At 36.9% G+C, this 11,699-nt stretch overlaps 1 protein-coding gene across 2 annotated transcripts in view; it reads right to left on the reverse strand.

The window, feature by feature from the left end:
* Window positions 1–11,237, reverse strand: part of ATF7IP2 (activating transcription factor 7 interacting protein 2) — a 97,581-nt gene extending 86,344 nt beyond the window's left edge. For both annotated transcript variants that reach the window (XM_053672159.1, XM_053672158.1), the window contains exon 1: window positions 11,178–11,237. The gene's annotated coding sequence lies outside the window, so the exon portion shown is untranslated. The remainder of the gene's footprint in view (window positions 1–11,177) is intronic.
* Window positions 11,238–11,699: the final 462 nt, after the last annotated feature.

Genomic DNA, 11,699 nt, shown 5'->3' on the forward strand with positions numbered 1-11,699 from the left:
AGCATTCTGATCCATGAATATGGGATGTCTTCCCATTTTTTGAGATCTTTACTTTCTTTTAATATTTTAGTTTTTAGAATTTAAATTTTGAACTTTCTGATGATTTTATAAATAAAACTTTGTTAATTTCATATTTAGTCTATTCATCACAACTATATAAAAATACAGTAGGATGCTGAATATTGATCTTGTGTCCTGCAATATTGTTGACCTTGTTTCTAACCTGTAAATAGGGGTTTTTTTTTGTAGACTCCTTAGGATCTTCTACATGCAAAATCATGTTATCTGTCAATAGTCTTATATTTTCCTTCCCAATCTTAGTGATTTCTATTTTAAATGCTTAAAATAATTGTCCTTTTTAATGCAGAATTTAAATGGTAAGAGTAGTTCATTGTTGTCTTATTCTTGATTTAGGGGAAAATTTTCAGTCTTAAACTATTATGTATGGTATTAGTTGTAAAATTTTTACAAATGTCCGTTATCAGCTTAATAAATTTCCAAATTATACCTGCTTTCTTGAATGTTTTTATTATGAAGGAACACTGAATTTTAACAGAAAATGCTTTTTCACCATCTACTAACACAACCATATGGCTTTGTTCTCTGTTATATTGATATGGTACATTATAGCAAAGTATTTTTGGATGTAAAACCAACCTTGCATTCCTGGGATAAATCCCACCTGATCATAATGTATAATTCTTTATATTGCTGGATTGGATTTGCTAATATTTTGTTGATTTTTTATCTACTTTGACGAGGTATTATTCTCTAGTTTTCTTTCCTTGTTATGTCATTGTCTGATTTTATCACGATAATACTGGCCTCACAATGATTAGAAAAGTGTTCCTTCCTATTCTTCATTTTCTTGGGAGAATTTGTGGAGCTGATACCTTTAAATGTATGGTAGCATTCAACAATAAAGTCATCTGACATGAGGCTTTTCTTTGTGTTCTAATCCAGTCTCTACTTGTTATGGGACTGTTCAGATTTTCTGTTTCTTGTTCACTTTTCTACATTTGGGTCTTTAGGAATTTGTTTATTCCCTCTATTTAACTTATCATATGAGTGAATTGTTCTAGTTGTTCTATAGTATTCTCTCACAATCTTTTTAACTTCTGGAAGGTCAGTGGTAATGCTCCCTCTTTCATTCCTGATTTGACTAATACAAGTGTTTTTAATGGTCAGTCTAAGTAGATGTTTCTCTCATTTTAGTTTGACTATTTTTTCTTTCTTGATTTCCACTCTAATCTTTATTATTTCCTCAATTTTGACTTTGGTTTAGTTTGTTCTTCTTTTTGTATAAGGTTAAAAGCTTGGTTGACGAGATATTTTTAAATGTAGGACTGATGACTACAATTTCCTTCTAAAAACTATTTAATGCACCATGAAATTCTGTTATGCCCTATTTTCATTCATCTCAAAGTATTCTGTAACTTCCCTTTTGATTTCTTCTTTGAATGATTGGTTATTTAAAATTGTGTTAATTTCTAGAGTTGTGATTTTCTCCAATTTATCCTGGTATTGAATTCTAATTTCATTCCATTGTAGCCAGAGAATGTACTTTGTTATGATTTCAATCCTTTTAGATTTGTTGGTTTGTTTTACGGATTAGCATAAGGTCTATATTACAGAGTGTTCTAGGTACATTTGATAAGAACGTTGTATTGTGCTGTTTGTTTTCTTAGGTCTATGTGGTTAATAGTGTTACTCAAGTCTTTTCTTAGTGATCGTCTGCCTAGTTTGCTATCTACAAGGGGGGACCCCTCAAAACCCAGAATTATCTTCTGGAGAGCTTGTAGTACAGGCTTACCCTGCTACTACACAGTAGCAGGGTGAATGTTCTAGGAACATCTGGATCAGTGTATGAGCTGGCATTGTCAGAGGCTGTGTTTGGGTTCAGTTATTTTTCTTTAACATTCTTTCAATGCATTTGTCCATTTCACAATCAGTGATTTATGAACACACCTGCCCAGACCATGCTGAGTCTTCAGCAGTTTTTTTTTACCAAAATCAGCATAACTCTTATGCTCTGCCCTGATTATATTAATCCAACCTTAACCCGAGTGATTTTTTTTTCCCTCCAAATGAAAAAAGTCCTCAAAGGGAAAAGTTTTGCTGATGTGGAAAAGGTGAAACAAAAAAGTAAACAAACAAAAAAATGGCAGAAGCACTAAAAAGGTATAAAAATCGGTGAATTTGAAATTCTTCCGAGCAGTGGAGAAATGTCTTGATGGGTATATGGCATCAAATGGCAAATACTTTGAAGGTGACTGAAGTTTAAACATGTAAGAATATAAAATTTTTTGTAAATGAGCAAAGCTATATTGAAGTCTCCAACTATTATTTTTGACATGTCTAGCTTTCCCTTCAATTCTTGTGAATATGATTTGCTTCATATATATTGGTACTGTCACTAGGTGAAACTATGTTTATAATTGTTATAGCTAACCAAGGAACTGACTTTTTTATTATAAAATGTCCCTCTTTACCTCTTGGAATATTTTTGTTTTGCTTATTTTGCCTGAAATCAAGTAGAGCCACCCTAGCTTTCTTATGATTATTATTTTCATGGTGTATCTTTTTCAATCCTTTTACTTTCAACATATTTATATCTTTCAAGCTAATGTATAGCTTCTGTAGATAGCATATATTTGGAGGTTGTTTTACTTCTAGTCTGACGATGTCTGCTATGTGACTAGATTGTTTATTCCACTCACACTTAACATTCATATTGATAGTTGTAATTGTTGGCCTTTCAGTTTTTGTTTTATGTCTCATGTCTTTTGCACCACTATTCCGTTCTTGTCTTATGTATTACTTTCTTTAAATGCCTTGTAAATTCTATCATTTTAAATTTAGGGCTTTTTTGCCTATTATATAAAGATATGGTCAGTGCTTTTTTATTGATCACATCTAAACCACTTCATTAAATTCACTTAAGTCAAATACAGATTCTTTTGACCTTTCTATGTAGATGCCATTATTTTTTCCTCTCACTAATCCTCATTTTTTTCTTGTCTTATTGCATTGGTTAGAATCTTCAGTTGATATACATCGGTATGATGTTAATGGAAATCCTTCTCTTGCTACCAATCTTGGATAGGGTGTGGGGTTTCACTGCCTTACCACTAAATGATTTTTGCTATACTTTAAAAATAGACACTCTTGCCCCAGCTGGTGTGGCCCAGTGGTTGGGCATTGTCTCACAAACCAAAAGGTGGTTGGTTCAACTCTTGATTGGAGCACATGCCTGGGTTGCAGGTTTGATCCTCAGTCAGGATGTGTTTAGAAGGCAGCCAATTGATGTTTCCCTCTCACATTGATGTTTATCTTCCTCTCTTTCTCCCTTCCTTCCCCTCTCTCTAAAAAATAAAAAAATAGCCCGGGCTGGTGTAGCTCAGTGGATTGAGCATGGGCCTGTGTAACAAAGGGTTGCCAGTTTGATTCCCAGTCAGGGCACATGCCTGGGTTGTGGGCCGGGTCCCCAGTAGGGGACACATGAGAGGCAACCACACACTGATGTTTCTCTCCCACTCTTTCTCCTTTCCTTCCCCTCTCTCTAAAAATAAATAAATAAAATATTTTACAAAATAAATAATAATACTCTTTATTGAATTAATAAATTTCTCTTCTACTCCTAAGATTTTATCATGAATCTGTTTTCAATTTTATCAAATGCCTTTTCATATACAAGGTCTGTCCAAAGGTACCCAGCTATGTAATATGAAATATAGAAACATTTATTGAAGAAGATACAAAATTAAGAATATTGTACATAGGACAATGATGTCTCAGTCCCTTTAAAGTAGGCACTTTCGGACCTCACATAGTTCTCCCAGTCACCATCAGTTGCCCCACTATGTCTTCCTGAATCTCACTGATGGTCTGAAATCTTTTCCCTTTCAAAGGTGATTTTAGTTTTGGGAAAGGCCAGAAGTCACAGGGCACCAAATCTGGGCTATAGGGGGAGTGAGTCACCTGGGTGATTTAATGCTTCACAAAAAAAACCTCTGCAGGAGATGTGATGCCTGAGTGGACACATTGTTGTGATGAAGCTGCCAATCACCAGTTGCCCATAGCTGTGGCCTTCTGAATCATCCAAATAGTTCCCATGGAGGTATGTACATGCTTAACAAAAAATATGATGCAGACCTCATGCTGTACTCATTTAGTCATTTGGAATGTGATGGCCACATAGTACACAGGCTAACTCAATGGTGTCTACCATTCTCACTGACTAATACAGTTATCGTTGTTCATGCACGTACATTCTAGTTCACTCTCGTTGGCTGCCAGATTACATGGATATGGCACAAACTGTTCTCATATTAACAATGGTTGGACTTTTTCAGGAAAGACCTCGTATATTTAGTTGATTATATACAGTTATGCTCTGTGTAATGACATTTTGGATAGCAGACTGCAAAAATGATGCTGGTCCCATAAGATTATAATGGAGCTGAAAAATTTCTATCACTTAACGACAATGTAGTTGTCATAACATCACAGCACAAGACATTACTCATGCGTCTGTGGTGATGATGATGTAAAGAACCCTTCTGTGCTGCCAGTGTAACACATACAATTAAAAGTGTAACACATACAATAGAAGTGTAACACATACAATTATGTACAACATACAGTACTTGATAATACTACCACTAAATGACTATGTTAGCAGTTCATGTATTTACTATACTATACTTTTAAACATTATTTTAGAGTTTAATCTTTCTACTTAAAAAAAAAAGGTTTTATATAAAATAGTATGATGTGGTCCACTGGCAGCAACCTCATATATCTAGTGGTTACTTCATCTCTTCATTGCATCATTAATTTCTCTTGTGTTTCATTTAATCTCATGTTGTTTCGTGCACCCCTAAAAGCATACAAAATCTACTCCTAAGGTTGCCAGTAGGAGGCTACATTCAGTGTTTGGTCTAGAAACAAAATTTAAAGTAAGGACTAAGAAGTTGGAAAATCGGTCATGGTTATTGCTTGCCCCTCAGGTATGTCCCATTCCACCAAAGATATGATCTTGAACAGTAAGAACAGTGATGGCAGTTGTTAAAGGATCTGCTTCATTGAAGACAATGAAACAAAAATTTCAGAAGGGCCTACATAAGACAGGGAGAAACTTCTAGTGACCTGAATTAAAGATGAGACACAGAAGTATATCACACTTAGCACCACAATAATCGTGGCTAAAGCAAAAAGTCTGCAATGTTGCAAGAAAAGGCTGGACCCATCTACGATGCTGAACTTACTGCTATCTTTGTGTGGTTTAAACAATTCAAGAATCATTATTCATTACATTGTTAGAGGAAATTGGCAGTTATTTTAAAACATAGCACAGCACCCAGAGAATAACTTGTTTGTTTTTGATTCTTGCTTTTGTAAGCTACTTCCTGCTTTTGCGCCAGAAGTAACAATCCAAGTGATGGACCGCCCCTTGCTCTATAAAAGCAACTGCTCCCCTGCTGCTCAGGGCCCAGGATTTGGAGATTGCCTCCTCTGGGTCTGCATGTGTAAATAAAGGAACAACATCACTTCCTCCAGTGTTGTTCTTCCCATAACAACATAACGTGTAAATGTGTACTGAATTTGTAAGTGCTGATGTGAAAGGAGCTGAAAAATATTTGGAAACTTTAGATAAGCTGATTATGAAGGAAAATCACTTGCCACAGCAAATGTTCATTATAGATGAAACTTCTCTATTCTGGAAATGGATGCCTGAAAGGATTGTCATCTACAGGAAGGCCAACTCAGTGTCAAATTTCAAGGCTTTTAAGGAATGGAAAAACAGTTCTGCCTAGGAATAATGCTGCATGCTACAAATTTAAACCCTTTATGTACTGCCAGTGAGAATCCCAGCCCTTCAGGCATATCAGTAAGAACGTACTGCCAGGGTGTGACAGGAGCAATAAGAAGTCATGGATGACCCAGCTCCTCTTGCAAGACGCCCCATTTTGCATCTTGAATTGAACAACTGCTATGCCAGCAAAATAGAATAAGTACTTTTTGGAGAATAAAAGAGCTTTTAAGATTTTTTTTATTATTGATCCACAATTGGTGGTGGATGGGTTTTCCTCATTATGAAATGTCTGTATCTCTAATTACAAACACAATAAAGGGCAATTCTTATGAGATTTTTTTAAAAACTCCACCAAACCCATTTTTTTTTACCATTACTTTTCTTAAAAAGTAAAAACTTAACCAAAGAAATCTTGACTCTAAGGTAGATTGTATTAACGTCTTCAAGGAAACAGCTCAGAGCCAGTATTTGAACCCATGATCTTCACACTCAAATCTCATAACACAAGTACAAATCAGATAAGGTATTGAGAGAAAAGGTTTAGCTTAAGGGGTATGTAGTGGTCAACAAAGTGACAAAACTTGACCAATTTGAGCCAGAAGACAATCTCATAATGAACACAATCTTATCTTTACAGTGGTCCAAAACCAGTGGACTATTGCCTTTAAAATTTTTTTATCTATGTAATAGCATAAAATAAAGCAGTATAAAATGCTCATAATGAAATAAAGTAGTTGTGTGCCAGCACGCCTTAATGCCTAATTGCAATCACATGTAAATAATTAAAATAACTTGTTTTAACTCTCATTCATACTTATATTTCTTGAGTTACAAATTTTAGCCATTATCAAGTTCCTACGAAGTTGAGAATTTAGCTCTTTTCTACACCCTGTACTCCTATCCACATCTGTGTAGTTAAATCAATACTTAAGTTGTTATTGGCAAAAACAATATAACCAAATTATATTATATATCTCTATATAACCAAATTATCATGACTTTCATAAAAATGTAGTTTGTTTTTCTTGAAGGTATCAAAATATATCTCCTAATTTCCTATAAATCTGTTCTTCACTCTTTTTCAAATTCATCAGAACTGCCATATATCAACATCTGCCCATTTTCCCCCAACCTTCAACATCAGGTTTAAAGATCACTTCAAGAAAGGTTTCATGCAAGAGAACTACTTCCTTATCCTAATTTCCCATCACAAGTTTATATACATTTTAGTCATGAGCTTTGAAAAAAGAGATGTGCTTACTTTTATATCCTAAGTGAAATGTCTTTCATATAGCTTTACTGAATGTGGCTTAAATGAATACTCAACATAAAAAATGAACCTCTGCAAAGCCCTCCAAGGGTTATTCTTTCCTTATTAAAGAATATGAAAAAAAGGCCTCAGCAACTTTTGCTGGAGCCATCCCATGAGCTATCTGATGTCAGATGCACTGTACACAGTAGAGATTCAAAGGTATACTTATGTACCACATTTAGTAGATACATATAATGCCTCTATATATGAAGTATATCCAGAAAGTACCCAGTCCTGTAATATGAAAAAGACATTTACTGAAGAAGATACAAGATACAAGAAACGTTGTGCATAGGCCAACAATGCCTCAGTCCCCTTCAAAGTAGGCCTTACACAATTTTCCCAGGATCATTAGTAACTGCAGCATGATTTTCCTTCTGCTCTGGTAGCAGAAGCCATAGAACAAACTTTGCTATGATATGTTTCATGCGAAGAACTGCATCAAAATCTAGGACACAATTGTTTTTGGAATCCTCAGACCAGTTTCTAGTTATCACACTGTTAGTTGCCAATCTTTGTTGATTGAAGCCTGTACACTTTCAACATTCTCAGGTGCTTTGCTTGTTGTAGACCTTCCAGAATGTAGATCACTTTCAACAGATTCTTAACCATCTTTGAAGCATTTGAGTCACACTTTTTTGTGCTGCACTCATTGCATCATCACCGGAAGGCTTCTGAATCATCCAAATAGTTTCCATGGAGGCATGTTCAAGCGTAACACACAATTTAATGCGATTTGTCGCTCTACTTGCTCAGTTATTTTGACTGCAATGGCCACACAGTACACATGCTCCCTCAATGGTGTCTACTGCCCCCATCAACTAGTACAATGAAGTTGTCATTGTTCATGCATACACATTCCAGGGCACTGTTCTTGGCTGCCAGGTTACATTGATGTTGCACAAACTGTTGTCATTATATTAACAATGGCTGGACTTTTTCTGGACATACTGCATAATTAATGATTAAGTTTAAAAAGCTCTGTATAAAAGCATCCCATAATCTTTACAAATTTAAAAATTCAAATTTCAACAAATTTCAAAAATTCAAAAGCAGTTCAAAAATTCAAATTATATGCAATGATCTGCCCTACCCAGAGAATGCTGGTTATTACTCCTAGCTATTGCCTGACTACAATCTTTCTGTTCTACTTAAAATGTAAAGCTAAAGAGGGATAAGAAGTTACCTGAATCTATAATGATGCACTTTAAAGACAGAGGTTAAAATTTAATAAAGCATCAAGAATAGCCCTGGTTGGTGTGGCTCAGTGGATTGAGTGCTGGCCTGTGAACAAAAGGGTCACCGGTTTAATTCCCAGTTAGGGCACATGCCTGGGTTGTGGGCCAGGTCCCCAGTTGAGGGTACACAAAAGGCAATCACACACTGATATTTCTCTTTCTCCTTCCCTCAACCTCTCTCAAATAAATAAATCTTTTAAAAAAAGAACAGAATAGTTATTTAAACAATGTAAGAATGTGAGACAATTAAAGAACATGGCCCTCTGTATTTTTTTTTCTCCTCACTCGAGGACATTTTTCACTGATTTTAGAGAGAGGGGAAGAGAGAGTGAGACTGTTGGATGCCTGCAACCTGAGCATGTACCTTGTCCAGGAATCAAACCTGTGACCTTTGGAGCTTCAAGACAATGCTTCAACCAACTGAGCCACACCAGCCAGGGCTTTGTGGTTTTATATCTCATTTTGGGTTGGTCAAAAGTCTGTTAAGTTTTTTTCCATAAAATAAAGATACATTTTTCATTTTCACCAATAACTTTATTGATTTGGATATTTTAAGTATATCAGCTCTCTCCTGTTATCGGCTTCTTGTGGGTAGAGTCTAGGTGTGCTGCTAAACATCTTACAATGTGTAAGACAGCCCCACAGCAAAGAATTATTTGGCCAAAATGTCAATAGTACCAAGAAAATTAACAAACTACTTTTGATACAGTTGATCAGTCACAGCACCACCTCCATACACTGCACAAATCTTTTTTTGCATTTCAGTTGCATTTTCACCTTTCTTGAAATAAATACATCAAAAAGTTTAATATTTTCTTCCATCTTCAATATTAAAATGGCTGTACAAAAATTCACCAATTTTGATTTTTAAAACAATGTACAATGATACGCCAGCTGCCACAATACAATCTAACAAAATTGTTCCAAATGAAGTTAAAGACAACTAAGCATTACAACAGCTGTTGTACAGAGAAAACATAACGGAATTTTGGCCAACCCAATATAATCTCAATTTCATGAGAACTAATACTCTTGTGCATTTAAAGTTACAAAATTTATTTTTATTTTTAACAACTACCATTATATTACTTAACATTTGTTCACATCAAATGAAATATGTATATACACACTCACTGTAAGAGATCTACCTGATATGAACAGGCAAAGGTACAGGAATGGTGCAATATTTTCATACCAGAATTAAACATATTAAATAGCAGGAAAGTACAGTGGAATTGAAGGTTGAGGTTTAATACAGCGGTCAATAAGGTAAGACTGTGTGTTAAGTAGATTAATTTGATTAAGGTCTGCTTCAGCATTTGTAAAAAACGAAGGAGAAACTAAGGTGGCATAAATCACAAAAAGCTGAATTCAATGTAATCAGGCCTTCATTCAGATGCTTAATTTTTGCATTTCAATAGTTTTCCTGTGATATAAATTATCTATTTTGAATGTTCTTTCCCTTTTGTTTTGCAAATAGTTACGTTGCAGGTCATTTACTGGCTACAAGTGAATACATGACAGAATCACAATGAAAAGCATATTAAATCCCAAAATAGAAAAATCAGTCTGTTTAAGTGGATATGATGTAAATCTTCTAATGAATCATTCAGTACAATGATCTTTTTCTACATCCTGATCACATCTAAGTTTTCAGCAGTGAAAATTAGCTTGTCAGGAACTAGAACACAGGCTCTCACCAGGCACCCAATCTGCTGGCGCCTTACCTTGGACTTGCCAGCCTACAGAACTACAAGAGATTTCTTGTGTTTAAGCTCCTCCCACCGCCCCCCCAAGAAACTCGACCAAACAACAACAATGACAAAAAACTAGCTTATTCTAAAACAACCCAGCTGTCTAAGCTTACATTAGAAACTTCATCCTCAACATACTAACACAGAAAAGTGGAAGTCAGTTTTCCATGTATAGCAAGATTTTCGACAAAGCAAAAGAATAGCTTCCTTTGTACCGGACACATTCTTGAACTTGCCAAAATTGGGGAAAGTGGGTGGGGAAGGGACAATAAGGAAACAGTCTCTGATTCCCCCCCCCCCCCAATTTACAAATATGAACCTCTATGATAAAGACCATCCTTGTACTCGGCTTTCATTGTTAAATTATAGCATCCCTACACTGGGCGACTCAACAGGTGCACATTACATGGTTGTGCTCCAGGTTCTTTCATTAACTAAGGCACTTTTGGCATATTGCTCATAATTTTATTATTTCTCCTGATATTCTTGCACCTAGTTCCTAACAACATATATCAAGGGACGCCTCCTTGCCACCTGGTGAAGTCCAGCCAACTGTTCTGGCACCAGATTATTCACCTGACTGCGTAAAACACATCAAGTAAACTGGATAAGCGATTACAGAAACTGGGGCTGGGGACTACATTTCATCCATTAGCACGAAAAAGTAGTCCGGTGTATTCCGGCATAAGCCGGTGCAGCCCAAAGCTTTACCGACTCGGCGAGTAAAAAAACCTAGGGCAATGTCCCTAGGCAGCCTCCACTCCCACGACGGACTGCTACACACACCATTACCACTACCTCTACCACGTAACCCGAGACTCTCCCGGAAAGCGATGTAGACGAATCCTTTAGCCCTTCGCGGGCGTCTTCCTGACCAGCTCCGAGCCCCAGCACCTCCACAGACGCCTTTCGGCCAGCCCCGCCACAAACTACCTCAGCTGGCGCGGCGCGCCGAGGGATCCCAGCCCGAGCCTCAGAGATGCTCCCGGCCCCAGAGAAACAGCTGAGCTGTCTAAACGCTGCTCCCCCAGGGCTCACGTCCGCCCCCAACGTACCTACAGCGGTGCCACACCGCGCCAGCAGCCTCTTCACAACTGTTCCCAAGTTCCAACGCCGCGCACTGTAACGCTCCCAAGGGGGCTGGGCTGAGGTAAATCTCCCTGACTCCACCCCTATGGTCTCCAGGCCAATGGCAGCAAGAACGTGCGACAGCACAGCCAATCAGAGATGACCCGGCGGAGTGGCTGAAGAGAAAGGCTACTGAGAGGTGAAAGTTGGCTGAGGAGAGTTCTGGTACCTGAAGATTTTTCCCGTCAGTCTTTGGTCCTAACTGCCCTGTAGCGCGACCAAGTGCCAGAGCGAGCCCTGTGAGTGATTTAAACGACGATTTGTAAAGTTTTCCGAAAATCATTCGTAAAATTTTATTTACAAAACCGCCAGCAGGCTGAAGCTTACCAATTCGAATTTTCAAATTTTTAAAGTATTGCCTTAAATATCATTTATGTTGATTAAAGAGTTTTTAGACAACTTATTAAACTTTGCGACTCATTTGAGTGGTCTTGGCCTAGTTGTGTTGT

This window comes from Artibeus jamaicensis, unplaced genomic scaffold (assembly GCF_021234435.1).
Source record: "Artibeus jamaicensis isolate MK-2021 breed Jamaican fruit bat unplaced genomic scaffold, CSHL_Jam_final contig_729, whole genome shotgun sequence".
In the NCBI taxonomy this organism is placed as follows: Eukaryota; Metazoa; Chordata; class Mammalia; order Chiroptera; family Phyllostomidae; genus Artibeus; species Artibeus jamaicensis.